Source organism: Leopardus geoffroyi, chromosome B3 (assembly GCF_018350155.1).
Source record: "Leopardus geoffroyi isolate Oge1 chromosome B3, O.geoffroyi_Oge1_pat1.0, whole genome shotgun sequence".
NCBI lineage: Eukaryota > Metazoa > Chordata > Mammalia > Carnivora > Felidae > Leopardus > Leopardus geoffroyi.
The window spans coordinates 122,100,591-122,122,181 of record NC_059337.1 but is presented as its reverse complement, the minus strand read 5'-3'; the positions used below and the strand labels follow the sequence as shown (position 1 = coordinate 122,122,181).

The window sequence follows — 21,591 nt, the reverse complement described above, 5'->3', positions numbered from 1 at the left end:
CTGCGCATGGCCAGAAAGATGGACGTGAACTACTCACCTGTGGCTAAGACTCCTTGACCTGGAGAGCTCTCACAGGCCGGGCCAGGAAATTTTAAGGGAGATGTGAACATCAAGCACTTTGATCTGCACAGAAAAGAACTCCATGATCGCTTTTATTGACAATGGCAACAATCACAGTGTTCTTGGCCAATAGCTTACACAGCGGTTAACTTCTTTGGTAGAAAAGAGATTTTAGAGACTCTCAGATAGAGAGATCTTATTACTGTGAGAGCCTGTCTTGACTACCCAATCCCTTCTTGATTTGATTGCTTGATTGATTGATTGATGTTTATTTATTTTTGAGAGAGAGCTAGAGCACACACAAGGGAGGGGCAGAGAGGGAGACACAGAATCCAAAGCAGGCTCCAGGCTCTGAGCTGTCAGCACAGAGTCTGACATGGGGCTTGAACCCACAAACTGTGAGATCATGACGTGAGTCACCCAAGCACCCCCCTTCTTGATTTTATTAACTTACTTAAACTAGGGAGAAAGCGATGCTAACTTGGCTTTAATGCCCTCTGCTTGGGATGTCTGATCACTGCCAGTGTCCCTGTCACAAAGGGGGATGAGTTGCTACGAGTCACTGGGTAGGTGGAAGGAGGGGAAAGGACTGGGGGTCCTCCTGGCTGAGGCTGGGCAGGGAGGAAGGGGCTGAACCACGAAGGGCTGCCTGAGACCCAAGGGCTTTCGGTGCTGTTTTGACGAGATTACAGCTGGTTCCTTAGACATGTTCAGCTACAACACTGTCAACAACACTATGGATATTATGCTTGAGAGGTTAAAAGAGACTGAGGTTGGATTATATCATTAAGATCCCTTCCAGTTCTAAGAGTCTATGGAGATACCATCTGTCCCAATCCCTGTGTCTGGCTGCGTTCTAGGCCTGTCTCAAACCAGGCTCAGTTGGGCAGGAGCCAGTCGAGACCCAGCTAAGGGTTCAGAGTGGGTGTTTCTTCAGGCAGGGGACATCCTACCGGAGCCAGAGTAGCCTTTGGCCCCCTTCCCAGGCTTTGGGAGTCGAGGTCACCTGGGGCAGTGTCCTTTGGAGAGAGGACTGGGCTTTCCTGTACCTCTTTCAGGTTGTGGGTTTAGGAGGGTTTAGGGAGAACCTTCACCCAAGCACTGACTGCAAAGCCACAGGCCATGGGCAGTGGGGTGGTCACATTTCCTGAGCCTGAGAGAGAGTTGGCACGAGGGTCTTAGCACTGCTGGGTGGGATGGCTGCAAGGGCACCTACCTGGACCAGCAGGTGAGGTTTGTGGCTCAGGCAGATGGGTGGTTCACTGGCCCTCCCTCCTCTTGATCGGTCCTCAGGTGCTTCTGAGCGGCCCAGCCTTGTCCCTGCTCAGTTCCTGACAACGAAGGTGGGTTCCTCCAAGGCTCTGTGGCATAGGGACAACAAAGCACTCTCAGGTCTCCCCAGCCTCCCCAAGCCAAGCGCCCTCACCCAACATGCTCGTCAGCATCTTCTCATGAGGCCTGCCTCAGGGGAGTTCTCCTGGAGCGAGGGGCACCCCAGATGAAGCCATGACCCCCCAGTCTGCCCTATCTCCACATCCAGCTGCCCATCCCTGAGGTGGGTGAGCCAGGAGCCACCCTTCATCCCAGGTGAGCATGAGCCTGGGGATGCACTGTTCTAGGAGTCCAAGCACCGAGGTCCCCTCTGCCACTTCCCTCCTGGTGACTTGGAGCACCCCCACTTTCCCACACGGGGGCTTTCAGCCTAGATACCCAGACACCGCCAGCAGCGCTGAGCTGGGGAGCTCAGGGGGGCCCATAAGCAGCAGGGGATTTCAAGTAGCATCATAGGAGTCCCAGCTCTGCCCCCAGCCAGGGGCCCTGGGCAGCTGCTGAAACCTCACTAGGCCTCATTTCCTTTGGCGACATCTCTTCAGCCCTTCCAGATTTAAAATTACAGATGTAACAAGAGGGAACCTACCGAGAAACAAATTTAAAGAGATAGTTCAGGGTGAGGCATTTAAATGGTATTCTCCCTTTCTAATTGCTTTCTTTTCCTTTTTAAATTCTGAAAATAACACGGTTGTAGGGGAAAAAAAAAAAATCAAATGCACCATGAAACCTCCCCCTGCGACCCCAAACCCCTGCTCCACTTCCAAACAGAGCCACACTTCCTGCTGTGCATTTCTGCAAAAATGTTCCCATAAATAATGACAAATACATATGTATGCCTGCCTCTTTATTTTAAACTCAGCCAGGAACATATTTCCAGTACTCTGCTTTGTTAACATACACCACACGTCCCCACATACCAGCACAGACAGAGCCTTCATTTTTGCGGCAGCTCATGCCTTCCGCTGAAAAATGCACTTATAATTTATGTGAATCCATCCTCGTCGATGGATGCTTAGGTTGTTTCTACCTTTCTGCCGCGCAAAGCTGCAAAAAACGTCTTTGGTTATAATCATCGTGCACGTGTGTGAGGTTAGCTGGAGGATAAATCCCCAGGGGTAAGGAGCCGAAGGTTAGGTGGGCCTGAAATTCTGAGAGGTGTTTCCAAATTGTCTTCCAAAGAGGATGAGCCAGTTTGAACTGCCCAGCCACGCACGAGAGTGCCTGTTGCCTCCAACCTCGACAACACTGTGCGTTTTCCAGTTTTTTTAAAGTTTGCCAGTGTGAGTGTTGAAAAATGGTTATCGTTTCGGTGTGTAATTCTTTAATTATCAGAAAGGGCAGACATTATCTTCATGTTTATTGATTAACCGGCCTTTGCATTTTTCTGTGAATTGCCTATGTCCTTTCCAATTTATCTTACTGATTTTTAAAAGGTTTTTCTAAACTAAGGCAATGAATTAACTTTTTGTCATGTGTATTGCAAACTGTCATATTCTTTTTTACTTTATTTATGCCATGTTTTGCACAAAATTTCAGATTTTTCTGTGGTGAAAAGTATTTTTTATTAGAGCATCCTAAGAATCATTTGCCCCTGTTTACCACTAGTACTGTTAGGGTTTTCTTTCTTTCTTTTTAATCTTTCCTTCTTTCTAATCTTTTTTTTTTTCTAGAATATATTTTGGTGTAAGGAGTATAGCTTACTCCTTATAGGAGTAAGGCCTATAGGAGTATGGCCCAGCTTTATTTCTTTCCCCCAAGGGGCTAGATAGTTGTCCCAAAGTCACGTATGAATAATCTTTTCCCTCCCTCCACCCAGTCACCCTTTTTCTAAATGTAAAATCTCAATTTAACTATGTAGTAGGATGGATACAAAGAGCATGACCTCTGAGTCAAGTGCTGGTTCAAATTCTAGCTTCACTGGATCTAAGAGAAGTTACCTAACCTTCCCGCGCCTTGGTTTCCTCATCTGAAAATGGTAATAACAATAGCACCGTCTATTGTGAAGATTAAGTGAGTTATTTCAGGTAAAAGGTGCAGAAAAATGCGAGTATTCGCTGTCTATAAGAGACTCACCTCAGCTAGCTGTAAGGACACACGTGGGCCACAAGCAAAAGGATGGGGGATGACCCTGTATGCAAATGGTAACTGAAAAAGAGGAGGGGTGGCCATACTTCCATCAGACAAAGTAGACTAAGAGTCCAACACTGCAGCAAGACACAAAGAAGGATATTACATATTGATGTAAGGGTCCATTCTCCAGGAAGTTATAATAATTATAAATATATATGCATCTAACAGCAGAGCACCCAAATAGGTGAAGCAGACAGACAGAATGGAAGGGAGAAAGAGTAACTCAGTAACAGTAGGAGATTTTAATAAACCACTTTCAATAATGGGCAGAGCAACCAGACAGAAGATCAATAAGGAAACAGAGGACTTGAATATACCCAACACTACAGACCAACTGGTCCCAACACACAGGTGCAGGACACCCCACCCAACGGCTGCAGAACACACACTCTTCTTGAGTGCACAGATTGTGTCCCAGGACTGGTCACGTGCTAGGCTACAGGTGAAGGGCGTCCTACTGTGCCTGGCACATGGGAACCACTTCGTGTCAGCGATTACTGTCATCCCTGCTGTCTATCAGACGTGCGTGGGTCTTTGTCTGGATAAACTTCTGTTCCATTGATCTGGGAGCCATGCCACCACTTGACAAATATTTATTACCATTGCCAGGCCCTATTCTAAGTGCTGGGGCACCAGGAGTGAACGGCAGTAGTAAGAATCTGCTCTTGCCACCTCTGCTTAGGCTGACTTCTAATTATGTTTAGCACTTTTACTGATATTATAAATGCTTCTTTCCATTATATAAGACGCTAAAGTTTATATGTAATAGAGCTATACATTGTTGTCTTTAATATTTATTAGCCGTCATCTTACTATATTCTTTTATTATTTCTCCTAGTTTTTCAGTGGATGATCTTGTTCTTTTTTCCTTCAGGTGGTCAATCTCATCATCTACAGCTTTAATTGATAAACTGGCCTCCTTTTATACCTTTTATTTTCAAAATTTGTATGGGATTGTTTAATACTTCTAGAGAAGTATTAAAGAATGCTCAAGGTATTAGTGGTCCTTTTCCCCTTGTATGTGTGTATATCTGTACACACACACACACACACACACATACATACACATGCATAAAATTATGTTAAGGAATATCCATCTACTCCTATTAAATAAGAGTTAAAATTGAGACCTGGAGTAGCCCAAGCAATCTTGAAAAAGAAAAACAAAACTGAAGTTATCACAATTGCACATTTCAAGTTATATTATAAAGCTAAAGTAATCAAAACAGTATGGGACTGGCACAAAAATAAACACATCCATCAATGGAATAGAACAGAAACCCCTAAAATAAACCCAAAATTATAAGGCCACTTAGACTTTGGCAAAGGAAAAGCGAATATCCAATGGTAAATGGTAGTCTCTTCAACAAATGGTGTTGGAAAAACTGGACAGCCACATGCAAAAGATTGAAACTGGACCACTTTCTTACACCATACACAAAAATAAATTCAAAATGGATTAGAGACCTGAAACCATAAAAATCCTTGAAGAGAGCACAGGCAGTAATTTCTCTGATATCAGCCGTAGCAACATTTTTCAAGATACATCTTTTGAGGCATGGGAAATAAAAGCAAAAATAAACTGCTGGGACTACATCAAAGATAAAAAGGTTTTGCACAGTAAACAACCAACAAAACTAAAAGGCAACCTACTGAAGATATTTGCAAATGACATATCCACTAAAGGGTTAGTATCCAAAATATACGAAGAACTCAATACCCCAAAAACAAATAATCAAATTAAAAGAATAGGTTAGAAGTCATGAACAGACATTTCTCCAAAGAAGACATACAGATGGCCAACAGACACAAGAAAAGATGCTCAACATCACTCATCGTCAGGGAAATGCAAATCAAAACTACAATAAGCTATTACCTCACACCTGTCAGAATGGCTAAAATCAACAACAGAACGTTGGTGAGGATGTGGAGAAAAAGGAACCCTCTTGCATTGTTGGTGGGAATGCAATCTGGTGCAGCTACTCTGGAAAACAGTACGGAGGCTCCTCAAAAAATTAAAAATAGAACTACCCTATTATCCAGTAATTGCATTACTTGGTATTTACCAAAACAAACAAACAAAAAACCCAAAAACACTAATTCAAAGGGATACATGTACCCCTATGTTTATTTCAGCGTTATTTGCAATAGCCAAACTATGCAAGCAGTCCCGGTGTCATCCATAGATAAATGGATAAAGAAGATGTGGTATATTTATATGTATACATATATCTGTGTTATATATATACCATTGCAATATATACCATTATATACAGTGTGTGTGTGTATATGTATTCCATTATATATATTACATTGTGTATTTGTGTGTGTATGTATACATGTATATAATAATATATACATATAATAGTATATATATAATACTATGTGTGTGTATACACACACACACAATGGAATATTATTCAGCCATAAAAAGCATGAAATCTTGCCATTTGCAACGATGTGGATGGAGAGTATTATGCTAAGCTAAATAAATCAGTCAGCAAAAGACAAAATACTGTATGATCTCACTCATATGTGGAATTTAAGAAACAAAACAAATGAGAAAAAGGAAAAGGGAGACAAACCAAGAAACAGACTTTTAACTATAGAGAACAAACTGATGGTTATCAAAGGGGAGGTAGGTGGGGGGTGGGTGAAATAGAGAATGCAGATTAAAGAGCACACTTATATGATGAAATAAACTAAAATGAAAAAAAATAACATGATAAAAACACTTAAAAAGAAGAGTTACTATCAGGGACTATTTTGAATTTGTCAAAAATGCCTTTAAGGCCTTTTTTAGCATTTATGGAGCTGTTTATGTGATTTTTCACCTCTTTTGACCTATTGCTTTGTTTAAGATATTTGTTTGTGGTGTATTTGTTTTTTAAACATAACACTGTATGATCCTATTTATTAATATTAATTTATGAATTTTGCACCAATATTCATAAATTCAATTTTTTCCAGTAATTTTTATCTTTTTCTGTGTTCTTTGTCAGTGTCACACTGGCTTCAAAGAATAACTTGGAACCTCTTCTTCTCATGGTCTGGTATGGTTGGTCACTCTTAAATAAGGTAGAATCATCCCTTTCTTGAAGGTTTGATAAACCTCAGGTTTTTGGGGGTGGGATTTTATGAAAACTCAGTTTTCTTCATGATTATTGGTCTGTTGAGGCTTTCTAGTTAGTTCTTCTGCTGGGGTCAAACTGGTGACTTATATTTTCTCAGAAAACTATCAGTTTCAGCTTGTTTTCAACTGAATTTACATGTAGTCTAGGACAGTATCCCCCAAGAATTCTTTCTCTGTTCCCTGGCTTAGTGGGGTATTTCCCCATTTTAATGTTCAATTTTATAGATTTGGCTCATTCCTCCCCAACACCCATTAGATTACTTAGACTTAAAAAAAAAATCACCAAATTGACACATGCTGTTCAAGCAGTAGCCTACTGACTATGCACACAGCCCAGAAATACAGGAGCTGGAATCAGGGACGAGAATGAGGAAGGGAGGGGCAGTTTGACAAACACAAGTTATTCAACAAACATTTAAAACGTGCAGAGTGATTCCTATCAAAATAACACCAGCGTTCTTCACAGAGCTAGAACAAATAATCCTAAAATTTGTATGGCACCAGAAAAGACCCCGAAGAGCCAAAGCAATCTTGAAAAAGAAAACCAAAGCTGGAGGCATCACAATCCCGGACTTCAAGCTGTATTACAAAGCTGTAATCATCAAGACAGTATGGTACTGACACAAGAACAGAGACTCAGATCAATGGAATAGAATAGAGAACCCAGAAATGGACCCACAAAACATATGGCCAACTAATCTTTGACAAAGCAGGAAAGAATATCCAATGGAATAAAGGCAGTCCCTTCAGCAAATGGTGCTGGGAAAACTGGACAGCGACATGCAGAAAAATGGATCTGGACCACTTTCTTACACCATACACAAAAAGAAACTCAAAATGGATGAAAGACCTAAACGTAAGACAGGAAATGATCAAAATCCTCCAGGAGAAAGCAGGCAAAAACCTCTTTGATCTTGGCCACAGCAAAATCTTACTCAACACGTATCCAGAGGCAAGAGAAACAAAAGCAAAAATGAACTACTGGAACCTCATCAAGATAAAAATCTTCTGCACAGCAAAGGAAACAATCAGCAAAACTAAAAGGCAACCAGGGAATGGGAGAAGATATTTGCAACTGACATATCAGATAAAGGGTTAGTATCCAAAATCCATAAAGAACTTATCAAACTCAACACCCAAAAAACAATCTAGTGAAGAAATGGGCAAAAGACATGAATAGACACTTCTCCAAAGAAGACATCCAGATGGCCAACCGACACTTGAAAAAATGCTCCACATCACTCATCATCAGGGAAATACAAATCAAAACCACAATGAGATACCACCTCACGCCTGTCAGAATGGCTAACATTAACAACTCAGACAACAACAGATGTTAGCGAGGATGCGGAGGAAGAGGAACCCTTTTGCACTGCTGGTGGGAATGCAAGCTGGTGTAGCCACTCTGGAAAACAGTATGGAGGTTCCTCAAAAAATTAAATATAGCACTACCCTATGCCCAGCAATTGCACTATTAGGTATTTATCCAAGGGATACAGGCATGCTGTTTCGAAGGGTACACGCACCCCAATGTTTATAGCAGCACTATTGACAATAGCCAAAGTATGGAAAGAGCCCAAATGTCCATCGATGGATGAATGGATAAAGAAAATGTGGTATATATATACAACGGAGTATTACTCGGCAATCAAAAAGAATGAAATCTTGCCATTTGCAACTACGTGGATGGAACTAGAGGGTATTATGCTAAGCATAATTAGAGAAAGACAGAGAAAGACAGAGAAATTAGTCAGAGAAAGACAAATATCGTATGACTTCACTCATATGAGGAATTTAAGATACAAAACAGATGAACATAAAGGAAGGGAAGCAAAAATAATACAAAAACAGGGAAGGGGACAAAACAGAAGTGACTCTTATATATATATTTAGAGACCAAACTGAGGATTGCTGAAGAGAACAAACTGAGGATTGCTGGAGGGGTTGTGGGAAGGGGGATGGCCTAAACGGGTAAGGTGCATTAAGGAATCTACTCCTGAAATCATTGCTGCACTGTATGTTAACCAACTTGGATGTAAATTAAAAAAAAAATAAAATTTTAAAAAAATTACAGAGAGTGGCTCCGTCGGTTAAGCACCCAACTTTGGCTCAGGTCATGATCTCACAGTTCATGAGTTCAAGCCCCACATCGGGCTCTCTGCCGTCAGCGTGGAGCCCATTTCACATCCTCTGTCCCCCTCTCCTGTTTGTGCTCTCTCTCTCTGTCTCTCTCAAAAATAAATAAACTTTTAAAAAAGGTATTAAAAAGTGCAGAGAGGGGCACCTGGGTGGCTCAGTCGGTTGAGCATCCGACTCTTGATTTTGGCTGAGGTCATGAACTGCCCTGACAGCAAGGATTCTGCTTGGGATTCTCTCTTTCTCTTTCTCTCTCTGCCCCTCCCCCGTGCTCTCTCTCTCTCTCCCTAAATAAATAAACATTTAAAAAGTGCAGACAGCCCATGCACACATACCCTGTCCTTGAACACTCTGCATCTCCTTGTCACAAGTCCCCATACCTGGTAGAACCTGACAACCCCCACCCTGCCTTCAATGCCCAGCTGTCACCTCCTCTTGGAACCTTTCCTGGCTTCCCTGGGAAAAGCTGACGCCTTTCCTCTGACATTCAAGATTACTTTTTTTTTTTTTTTTGACATTTTTTTTAAAGACTTTATTTTTTTAAATTAATCTCTGCACCCAAGGTGGGGCTCAGACTCACAACCCGGAGATCAAGAGTCACACTTTCCTCCTGCTAAGCCAGCCAGGCATCCCTAATTTTGAAAAATTTTAAACACAGAAAGTTAAAAGAATAAAACCAATGGAATTAACCAATGTAACCAATGTAACCAATGTAACATTCTATCATTTTTGCTTCAGATCTTGTTTGTTCAAAGCAGCATTACTGACGAATTAAAAGTCCTTCCTTCTACCCGCCAGCACCAGTTCCTTCTTTCCCTTGCCAAAGACCACAAGTGTGAATATTGCAACATGTTTGTATCCATAAATCATAAATAGTGTTATTTCCATTAAAATTAAATGTTCATGAATGGCATTATTCTGCAATTTCTTATTTATTGCAATATTGCTTCAGATGTACTTGTGTTAACACAGATAGTTGTGTGTATTTATTGTGGTATAAGTTACAAAACATAAAAGTCCCCAATTACATATATTTTAACTGCTGCCTAACATCACAGTTGTAGTTGTCTACTCCATTATTGAAGATACTGAGGTGGAGACCTCTTTTGTGTTTCCAACATCGCTGCCCTAGATGTCCTTGGGACTGTCTCCTCACGCACACATGTGAATTTCTCTAGGTAATTATACACCTAGATGCGACACTGTTGGCCATCAAGCGTGTACATTTTCAGCTTTAAATGCCATTGCCAAAATGTCCCCTGGTGCCTTGTCCTGCCATTATTACAGCATTTCTGCAGCTGTCGTCATTATCGGTTGACTTGCCTACCTGCCCCCTCCCCACGAGTTACCGGAGGGCATGTGTGTGCCTGGCTGGCACTCAGTGAATGCTTGACAAATGAAAGGGTGAGCTCACTGTCTAGCACAAGAGACGGACTCTAATGGGACAAGTGCATTAAAGGCCATGAGACTGGCCCTGGCTGGGATCCAGTGAAGGCTTCATGGAGGCAGTGGCATTCGAGCTGGACTTTGAAGGGCAGGAGGGGCCTGACCAGATGAGGATGGGGATGAGGCCAAGGACTGGACTGGGAGGAGGGGGTGGGTGGAAGCTTTGATTTGCCAGGGTGGGTGGTTCTTAGCTGAGCTGGGTGAGCAGGAGTGGGGAGGAGGGGTACAAAGCCAAGTGTGTGTATTTGGTAATCTTCAAGGTGATCGGAGCCATCCCCTACCCCGCGCAGGAAGAGACTCTGAGCCAGAGCAGAGTATGTGGGAAGGGGGAAGGAAGCAGGAGGGCAGGCAGAGAAAGGTAATTTGGGTTTAATCCAAGCTCAATCTTCAATGGCAGGCTCCTGGGAGCCAGTAAGAAGTGACTAGGTCAGAGGCGCTTGGGTTCAATCGGTCAAGTGTCTGACTCTCGATTTCATCCTAGGTCATGATCTCACAGTTTGTGAGTTCGAGGCGGCATCCACTCCGCGCTGAGCCTGCTTGTGATTCTCTTTCTCCCTCCCTCTCTGCTCCTTCAGCACACACTCTCTCTCTCTCTCTCTCAAAATAAGTAAACAATAAGTGACTAGGTCAGAGCTGGGCTCAAAGATGATTCCCCTGATAAGCAGGCATATAGCTGCGATACCCAGGCCCTGGAACAGGCTTGCTCCACCCAACCTCTCTCCCTCCTCTGTCTCTGGGGACAGATCAGGCCACCAGACCTGGACTTCCTCCCCAGACCCACAGGACAGCACTGGGACTTGGGCCCCTCCGCCTTCTCCACTCTGCAGCTCTGGGAGCCCAGGCCATGGTTTCCTGTCCCCTCCATCCGGGCTGGTCCATGCCGGTTCCCCAGGCCAGGGGGCTGGGGAGAGCCTCCAGGAAGACAGGAAACCGAATCTGCTCTCCCTGCCTCACTCAGCCCCTCTGATCAAGCCCACTGTGTGTCCCGGGGCATGAGGGGAGGGTGGAGAGGGCCTCCCATTCTTCCATTTCCCCTGCTGTCCTTCAGCAGAGCCCAGCTCTGGGCACCCTGCCCGGAGTAGAGGGGAAGGGGAGAAACGCACGACCTTCACTTCCAAGTCCTTTTGTCTTACGCTACTTCAGCAAAACCATGAGCAGCAGCAAATAGCAGGTGACCGGAGGACGTGCCGGCTGTGCTCTGGGGAGAAGGGACACTCCGCTGGAGTCAGACTGGCCTGGAGCCACTTTGGGTTCGGCGCTTTTGTGCCTACGTGTGGGTGTGTGCAGTTGTGGCCATTAAAACCTCCCTGAGCCTCAGTGTTCTCATCTGTCAAGTGGGCTCCTCACACCTGCTCTGCCCCTCCCCCGGGGCGTGCAGAGGATTAAAAGGAGTAACGAGGAATGTGAGGGCACCAGGACCTCAGAGCGGGGACGTGGTTCAGGCTGTTGCTCCGTTGCCTGAGAAGCTCTCCGCAAAGCCTGGCCCAGTTTGCAGGCCTCAGGACTATTTCACTTCGCTGTGAACACAGAGGTGAAGCGAGCAGATAATGAAGCAGGTGGAAACTCAGCTCCCAAGTGCCCCCTGGACAAGATGTCTCTGTGTGCCTCGTTCTCGTGCTCCCATGCCCCCCTGACAGAGCAGCCGGTTTCCCCATGGGGCTCAGCTGACCTCTGAAGCATTTCCAGCCTATGGTCAAATCATGGCCACTCAGACGCCTGAGGTGATGAGACCCCCACATCAAAAAGCAACCGACAACCATACCCCTGCCAACCGGCCATCTTGCTCATCTGTATCTCCAAAGACCTCAGGACGCCTTTCTCTTTTGACAGGATCTCATGGCCTGCGGCCAGCATCCCTCTGGCGGGCACAATCTAAGGAGACTCAGCCAGAGTGCAGAGCGGCCTCCTGTCTCCAGGGCCGTCTTCCTTGCCGAGGCCATTCGGTGAAGGGAGCACTCGTCTGGCTTCCCACTGGAGGCTGGCCTGGCCCCTCCGCCCCTGGTCCTCTGGATGCCAGAGCCCTGGCTTGGCATGAACAGGGGTCTGCAGGCACAGGGCCGTGCCCTACCTTAGCCACCCCCAGCCCAGCTCTTCCGACCCCGTCTTGAGGGTGTTCATGCAAGACAGCAGAATGAAAGGGTGGGAAAAACAGACGGTGGGAGCCCAGGACACGTGGATCCTGGTTCTGCAAGCGGGTCCAGGCTTCAGTTCCCTTTCAGAACATGACGAATCACCAGGAGCAGGCAGGAGGTGAGAGCGGGCATCCCCTCCACCCCCACCCAACCCTGCCTCTGCGTGCTTCAGTACCAGCCACAGGGTGCTGGGAAGGAACATGGAGGCTCGGTTGCATTCCGTTCCCTAGAAACATGGGACACAGAGCTCTGGCCCACGGGTGCTCTTCTGAAGGGCCACCTTTGGTTTGCCCATGGGCGTCTAGACAGATCTAGAACAAGGACACACACGGTACCTCATGAGCTGCCCAGGTTCTCATCTCAGCTCCCCCCTGGGACCCTATTTTGCACCAGTTCCACCCGCCAACTCATGGCAAGAACAAGGAGTCCGGTCCACACCACCCGTGCTGGCGTGTGAGTAAGCCAGGAAAACCAGTCTCTCCAGGAGAGAGAGGAGGAGAGGACACGGGCCCCCGCCACAGGCAACACAGTCCACTAAAAGCTGCTGATCTCACTTCCTCAGAGTGCTGTCATTACGGCGGGTCCCAGAGCGAGCCTGCCCAAGGCCCCGAAGGCCCCCCGTGGACTCTCGCACCCTGGACGCTGTGTGCAAAGAGCTCTTATGCCTATTATCTCCACAGTTCTTCCACCAGCTGCTTCCCAGGAGGAAGCAGAGCTGAGAGTCTCTGGGATGTGAGAGTCAGTGGGGAAGATACCAGCCGGCAGCAAGGTCCGCTGTGCCACCAGTCACCAGCATTTTAGTGCGTGGGGATCCTGTTAAATAGCACAGGCAGTCGAGGAAGGGGAATGGAGCCTTCAAGGGCCAAAACACAACTTGAGGTACATTGGGGAGGGATGGCCTGCCTTCCAGGCCTTAGAAGGGTGGCTTCGACTGGCCACGGGGGAGAGGGCGCCCTCCACAGAGGAAACAGCCACGTTTTCCCCATAGGGGCTGGAAACAGATAGCTCCAATCTATACCACAGACTCCAGGAATAACACCGCCCATCCGTAATAAATGCTTGACATGTTTCCAGAGCCCTCCCACCCAACTGGGGAAGGTGTTTTCATGCCCAGTTGTCAGGTAGGAAAACCAAGGGCAGAGCGCCAGCCAACAGGGACTCTGGTCCAGAACCAGGTGCCATGCTCCTCTGCTAGTGGTTCTTCTGCCACGAGCCAGGAACCTCTCTGCAGCCTGCCCCTGCCTCTGCTAACCAGGAAGGACACACCACCAGCTTCCCAGGACTATGGAGCAGTGGCCTTCCTCCTGGTGAAGGGCTGGAAAGGACCCTCGGAGCATCCAGATGCATGGCGGGTCCTCTTCTCTCTCTGGTATGGTACCGTCACCCCATGGACAGCTAGTTCTGATCCGGTTTACTGGGAACATCATCCCTTCCCACAGGTCGCCCCAGTGATTGCTGGCGATTGATCATCAGGTAGCCCAAGGCAGAATCACCAGGGGCCAGCTTCAGGGGTCCTGTGCTCAGATAGTGTATTCAAAGAGCAGCAACTCACGAGCTAGGCACAAGGTAACTCCCTTTCACGCAGAATAAGGCTGGGTTGGGCAGAAACTCCCTTCCTGTGATGAGAAGTAACTGAAGGCACTGGCCCCAGGGGTCATCTCCCAGGGGCAACCACAGCTGCTGGTACCAGGGCGGGCGGGATAGCTGGTCTTGGCTCCAAGAGGCCCAGAGAAATGGTGTCTTTCCTGTGGGGGCACGATGGGAAGGCAACCAAGTGACTTTGGCTCTTCTAGCTGCTTCTTTTCCAAGTCACTTGAAAACATCTCGTAAAGGAGAAAGTGCTGAAGCTGTCCCCTCTCCCTGACACCCCCCCTTCACCCCTTAGGAGGTACTCACAGCCTCACCCTACCAGGGCTGGGGGCTGGGGGACCAGAGGAGAGAGCAAGGGGCCTCATCCACAGCCCTGTGGTGGGCCAGGGAGTAAGAGACCTGCGTGTAGGTGAGAGACCTGAAGCAACTCCCTGCACCCTCTGTGCCTCGGTTTCCTCACCTGCACCATGGCGCTGGCTGGCTCCAGCTCTGAAATAAAACACAGCTCTCCCCCTACCTCAGTTTTCCCCCAGAGAAAGTCATCTGCCTCAGGCAGAAGGAAGACAAGGTGAATTCGGGAAAAGCTCACCTCCAAGAGCCACAGATCCAACAGCAGCCCATCCATTTCTCCCGGGGACAGGAGCTGGGGAGAGGCCAAGGGTGGGATGCTACACCACAGAGGGCGGTATAGGGAGAAGGCCATCTTACCAACATGGTTCCCCGGCCTCTTCTCCAGTGAGACACAGGCCATCAAAGGAGAAAAAGTCCATCTCTTCATCCCCTGTACTTCCCACTGCGGCCTGGGAACGTGCAGGTTTTCATCAAGGCCAGTACAGAGACTAAAGCCGGAACCGGGTTGCCCCCTCAGGCCTTCCTCTCCCAGAAGCCAACTCTCCTCTCCCTGAACCCACGAGGATAGTAGAGGCCCACAGTTCGGTCTGCTCAGAAGAACGTTTTTTGGGAGTAATTTTCTCCCGTCCCCGGACAATTCTTATCCCTGCGCTGTTCACACCCAGAACACCCCAAGCCCCATACAGAAGTTGCAACCTCCTCCATTCTCAGGGATGGGGCAAGGGGGGCGCTGGGGTGGGGCGGTGCTCCCCAAATTGGACCAGAGATCTAGAGAGCAAGACTGGCCCCTGCCCCTCCAGAGGACATCAGATCAAGGCAGTGCCTGGGAGGCCAGCTGTAGGACCTGCTAAGTGACCTTGGTGAAGCCACAGCACCCCAGGCCTCAGTTTCCCCAGGTCCATCGTCCAAATCCGAAGCTCCCCTCTCCAGGCCAAGATAAGGATGGAGGCAAGAACCTTTCTTTGGAAGAATAAAAGGTGGCACCCTCTACCCCCGGGCCCAGGAGCCCAGCCCACCAGCACAGAATGAGACCTCCACCCGGCCGCGCAGCAGTGACGCTGTCATAACTCATAACGGTGAAGTAGACTGCGGGGGAAGCGCACACCCCTCCCAGCCCAGCCAGTGGGCGGCACAGCCCCGGGGAATCCCTGGGTGGGGGTGATCCAGAGAGGCAACCCCACCTGGCTGTAATGCAGGCGGCGGCGGCGGCGGCGGCGGCGGCGGCGGGGGAGGGGGGTGCCTCCTGCCCCACCCTCCCCCCAACCCAGTGAAGATGGTCGACCAAGCCACGGCCCTCCCTGATACGCGGCTCATTCCACCTTTCCCTGGGTCCAGGCCGGCAGACAGCCTACATGGCAAGGGAGTGTGGCGCAGTCTCCCCCCCCCCCCCCCCTCAGTCCGAGGTCCCGGAAAGCTGAGGGCAAGCAGTCCCTCCCCACCCCCTCCCCTGTCCAGGACCCGGATTCTGCGCCCCTTCTCCCGGCCGGAGCACTCCTGGCTCGTACCACCCGCGTGCTCACCACATCTGCGCCCTGAGCGTCACGACCCAGCCCCAGGCAGGGTGCACCGGCCGCCGGGACACGGTGACAGACAACACGCTCCTTACCTGGGAGGAGACAGCCAGCCGGTCCTCGTCGCGGGCCTGGTGAAGCCAGCCCCACCTGGCAAGGGACTGTCAGCAAATTCCCCTCTGCATCACCGCGGGAGCGGCATCCCGGCTCCTCCCCGGCAGGAGCCAACCTTGGCTCCGCCCCAAGACTGCTCTGACCCACGGGGGAACCCAGGCTGGATTATTTTATACGAAGCCCCAGGCTCCGCCTCAGAGACCCTGTAGCTACCAGGAACCATCTGCAAATTACCATTGCAAACGCACAAGGCTGCCGGTCCCTTGCTGCAATGGCTCCAGCACCCTCTGTTGCCCTGGGCCTCGGCAGCCTTCTCGCTGCCCTCGGCCCACCCTACGACCTCACCGCCACTCCAGGCTCTCCTCCGAGGCTTGTTCCCCTCCCCACGGATGCCAGCCAAAGCCAGAAAAGATGCACAGCCACACAAAGGTAGCAGGGTTCTGCCCCGCCCAGGGACCAGCTCCTGGCGCCCAGTGCCTGGTACCCAGTTCTGCCTCCTTCCCCAGCAAAGGAGAGGTCTACAAATTGGCCACAGCCCTGCCTAGGAGACCCAAAAGGAATGGGCTGGGTCATTTCCAGTGTGTTCGAGCCACAGTCCTGCATGTCTCCAGTTTCATCCAAGTCCTGGCTACTCTGCTGGAGACAACTGCTTAGGGGGCCTGGAGGCAGATACCAGTGTTTGAATCCCTAAAGATCGGTATACAGAGTGAGGGGTAACAGTGAACGCGGCCCTCACTTGCCCAGGCAGGGGCTCAGGCACATTAACTTAATAGACATTATCCGTTATGGGTGCTTTCAGTGCAATAGCTAATGGGTGAGGAGGGCTGCGGAACAGTCTCTGAATGGGACTCTCCCCAGTTTTATGACACTAAGATATTGCTTGGTAGGACTTGTTGGCAACAGGCGGAGAAGGCCATAGAGGAAGCAGTTGAATACAAGGCTGGAGGGATGCTGGAGGGAGGGTAGCTGTGCTTCCATGGACTGGTTACCCCTAACACGCTGCACAATGGCCCCCTCCCAGACTGGTGCACCTTGGCTATGTCCTTCCCAGCCACGCACCTACTCCCCACCTCACAACGTGGTTCTTCTTACCCAGCCACCCTGTGAAAATCCAAAGTGAGCCACTAGACAGATTCTCTCAACATCTATCCATTTCTTCACTCACTCATTCATCCGTTTTTCATTTATGGGACAGGAAGGCTTTAAGATGTCTACTGTGCAGTGTCAACAGGGCATCAGGGGCTGGGGTCCAGGCCCAGGCTCAGCTGTTAGTGTGCTGTGTGACCTTGGGTAGCTCACTCAGTCCCTCTGACTTTGTTTTCCCCTCTCATCTGTAATCCTGAGAGGGCTGGGCTAGGGGGAGTCTAAGGCCTCTCTGGCCCTAACACTTCTGGTACTGCTTCTAGGATAAGGGCTGGTGGGAACAAAGATTAACCCCGATAAATCCAAGAGCAGTGTTGAAGAGGCCTAGCTTCCTGGATTCGAATCTAAATATGGGGCTTAACCTCTCTGAGCATCACTCTCTACACATATAAAATGAGGGAAATAATAATAACCTTAAAGGCTGGTTGTGCGGACGACATGAGATCCTGTGTACAAAACAGGTGCTCAGTGAAGAGTCATAGTTGTTGCCATTGTTATGATGCTGGTGCAGAGAGAACAGCCTGCCCTCCCTTTTCTCTGCTTCCTCATCACAGATCTAGCGTCTTGACCCCAGGGTGGAAGGACTAAGCGTCTTGTGTAATGAGGCTAATAGCTGTTCCTTTAGAAAGGTCCTGTGTTAAGTGGGAAAAAACATGGTTTTCAGACCCAGTTGAACCTTAGTTCAGAGCTGAGCTTTGTCTCTTACTCTCTCTGTGACCTTGTGTAAGTTACTTAACCATGCTGAGATTAACTTCCCTATCTGTCAGAGAGGTGCCCAGACACAAATCAAAGGAGCCCCATAATAGTACCTACTCCCACAGAGCGGCTAGGAGTATAAAGTGCCTGGAAGGTGCTTAACTCAGTTTTTCACATACAGAAGACCTGAGTCAGTGTCAGAAAGACCCAGATGAAAAGAAGGGAAGAGCCTACACTGAAATTCCCAGGCATCCTGGACTGAGTGTCCTGTGAGGAAACAGAGTTGTGGGTATTCTAGCCCAGACCAAGAGCTGTTTCAGCTCTCCAACCCCTTCACCAAGGTGCCCCCCACACAGAATCGGTGCAACCGGCCTCCCTAGATGAGCCTGACCCTGGACATGCCCTCTGGTGGGAGCTGAGGCCAGAATGGAAGGCTGGAAGCAGGTCTTCAAAGACCTCCAAGACAAGGCACAGAAGTTTGGACTTTACTTAGGCCAAAGGGACCTATGGAAAGTTTTTGAGCAGAAGCAAGGGATAAGACTGATAAGACCCAAGACCTGGAAGGCATCACGGATATACCCGCAAAGAGGAGGAAGGAGGACCCAGGAAAATGCCACATGGCCTGTGTGTGATACAATCAAAGAGATGACCCCAATGTCCTAACCAATTGAACACCAACCTCCTAGATGAGTGTCAAGACAGTAGAAGGTACTCAGTAAAGGTGGATAAGAATGAATAGCTGAGACTTTGTGGATTTGGGAGGCGTTTGAAGGAGAGGTGTTTCCAAACCGTGGATGCTGAGAACATTTTTCATGCTCTCATGTGGATTGAGGTAGGTGCTCCCTGAAAGACAGTAACTGTTATCCTATTGTCTTTATGATCGCTTTGTTAACCTCCAGCAGCTTGTCTGGAGACATAATCCAGAACAACAGCAAAGAAACCAAGGGCCTCCGAGCAACCCAAACAGTTGGGGTTGGAACCGTCAAACTGTCAACATTGGGTGCTCTCTGTGCAGAAGAGCACCTTGTATCTTCAATGAGAGCCCACCTACATTTACTCTACACACAATTTTAACAGACCCAGTGTAGCAGAGACTGCCAAGGGCTCCCTTATAATCTCTTCTTCCCATTTCCTTTTAGCACTAGACCTTTCAAGATTAAAACTTGCATTCATGGCTCCCCTGCCAGAGACTACATATCCCAGCCTCCCTTGCAGCCAGGAGCAGCAATGGGACTAAGTTCTAGCCAATGAGATATGAGTGAATGTGCTTTGTTTCACTTCTGCACATTCTTAAAAGGAGGCTGCCTGCTCCCAGCTTCCTCTTTCCCCTTGCATAGACTGGGCCATGGGCGTGGGGATGGAGGTGGTGGGGGGCAGCTTTGATGAAGCTGACAAGAGCAACATCCTAGGGTTGGTCAGTCAATCAGACACTAAGAACCTGTTTCATGATGACCCGGAAGAGAAGAGCCCTGAACTGCTGACCACAGAGACTGTTGTCTCTGTGACAACAGCTGAACCAATAGCTTAACTGATAAACCTAGTCTCCTGATTTTCAAGCCCACAGCGGAGGGGCAGGAAGAAGAAAGGACTCATAAAAAAGCAAGCACAGTGAAAGCAAGAGTAAGAGGACATAGAACAACTGTGAAACAAAGTCATTTAGTTCAGGGTTGCTCCAAGAGGCTTGGGGACATCCTTGTATTATAGGGTAGTGTTGGAAATGTGCTGAATCATTAGGGAAGATTAGTTCTGAGCAAATATTTTATTTTAAAATGGAAGCAATGGTCTATTTAGAAAGTATTTCTTTTTATTTTTAATGTTTATGTATTTTTGAGAGAGAAAGCAGGGGAGGGGCAGAGAGAGGGGGACAGAGGATCTTAAGTGGGCCCCACACCAACAGCAAAGAGCCTGATGTGGGCTCAAACTCATGAACCATGAGATCACAATCTGAGCCGAAGTCAGATGCTTAACCAGCTGAGCCACCCAGGTGTCCCTAGAAAGTATTTCTAATAAAAAATGGTTAACATAAAATAAAATATATGCTTAATGGTTGGAACCTTCAGCATCCAGAAAATTCAACCATCTAAAATGATAATTTTCTTTAAGAGTCAGAAAGCAGGAATTTTGATTTTTGATACTTACATTCTCTCCCACTAGATTATAGGTCAGATTATATCTTTTTTTTCTTTTTATTCCTAGTATCTAGCACAGTGCCCTGACTCAATAAATACTTCTTAATGGCAATGGGGGTGAAGTCTGTGTTATCTTATCTTATATCCCCGAGCTTAGCAAGGTCTTACTGATTTGGATTATTAATCAGTGACATTTCCTGAGATCCTTCACCATTCTCATGAAGGGGTGCAAGCACATAGCCCTCACCAGAGTGTTATGGACTCATGGTGACTCTGGGACCTCCCCACTGTTGTCTAGAGATCATTGCATCCGAAACATTCCCCTGATAAAGGCCTACATGCACAAGGATTTCAATGGCAGAATTGAATGTAATTGCTAAAAACAAACGCAACTACACAACCTACACAACTGTTCATGGCCTTTCTGCACTGCCCAGATGAGATATTCAGGAAAACTCGAAATGACAGGAAAAAGGTGGGAGACCCAGAAAAGAGTCATCTAGGTGTGCTCACTGCCTGTTTTTCACTAGTTTGACTCTACTGGTTTTAGGCTTCAAGGCAGGAGAGCTACACTAGAGTCCCCATCACCCCAGGCCTGGTGTGAGTTTAAGACTGCTGGGTGCTAGATAAGACTATGAGGGAGTAAGCAGGGGAGGGGGGCAGCGGGTCCAGAGGTGATGGGCACGAGACTCCACAGATTTTGCTATAGGACCCAGAATGTAAACTCATTTTAAGGCAGAACCACATCACTATTCACACTGTAAGTGACAATCAAGATACTCTAGGGTATCCCCTGTCCCCAAGGACCAAATCAAAGCTCTCTGAGAACGTGAGTCCATTTTTGGAACTTGGGTTTCTGTCACACACTCTAATCTGCTTTTCTGAAGAGAAAGGAATTTGCTTTCCTGTGCAGAAGGCAGAGGAGCACTGGGGAAAACTATTTTCCCAGTGTCTTCCATCTAACCAGACATAAGGTTGTAGATTTCAAGATAGAATAAGGTCTCAGACTTCAGTCCAGAAACATAGCAAAAACCCCTCATTGGAAGCTGGCATTCCCCAGGTTGGTGGGGCCAGAGTAGAGAAGCCAGGTCCCAGTAACAATTTAGCCCTCCATAGCAGGGAATCTTGGCCTCCCCTGTGCTGGCACAGCCTGGCCTCCCTGCCCTCCCCTCCCCTTAGCCTCAGGCTGGAGCCCCACTCACCAACGCCCCACCAGGTAGATGCTCTTAGCTAGTAGCAGCCTCTTTTACTAGTACTTCTCTCCCGGAAGAGGGGAAATTCATGACGGGAAATTCATGACGGGTGGGAGGTCACTTTCATCCACCACCAACAGCCACTACCAGTTACCAATATTAGAAACTTCTGGCGGCCCGGTCAGAGGCAGATGTTGATGATGTCACAAAGGAAGCACCTCTGTTGTGCTGGAACTCTGGAGGCATTTGAGAGGGAGGGGTCTCTAGAATTGAAATAAGCTTGAGCATGACCAGTCAGATCTGAGTGTTGGAAGCCTGTGCAGATTCACCTCAATTCTGTCTTGAGTCTGGCTGAGGCCCTGCAAGATTAGGTCGATAAGAATACTTGAGTCTTCATGTTGATATTAAGGCTAAAGACCATCCAGGTGGATCCTCGCAGGATGGAAATATGGCTTTCCTATTTTTTCTGGGCTACAGAGAGAGGATCGCCTCTTC

General features: G+C 48.1%; 1 protein-coding gene across 8 annotated transcripts in view; it reads right to left on the bottom strand.

The window, feature by feature from the left end:
• TMEM63C (transmembrane protein 63C) overlaps nt 1-21,270 on the bottom strand; it is a 73,525-nt gene extending 52,255 nt beyond the window's left edge. For 4 of the 8 annotated variants that reach the window (XR_006705174.1, XR_006705175.1, XM_045451650.1 and 1 more), the window contains exons 1-2: nt 15,917-16,312; nt 1,277-1,421 (exon numbers count right to left, since the gene is read on the bottom strand). The gene's annotated coding sequence lies outside the window, so the exon portion shown is untranslated. Of the gene's footprint in view, nt 1-1,276; nt 1,422-1,901; nt 1,975-15,830; nt 15,855-15,916; nt 16,313-21,105 lie in introns of those variants that run through there. The other 4 variants (XM_045451651.1, XM_045451655.1, XM_045451653.1 and 1 more) reach the window with 4 other exon arrangements.
• Nucleotides 21,271-21,591: the final 321 nt, after the last annotated feature.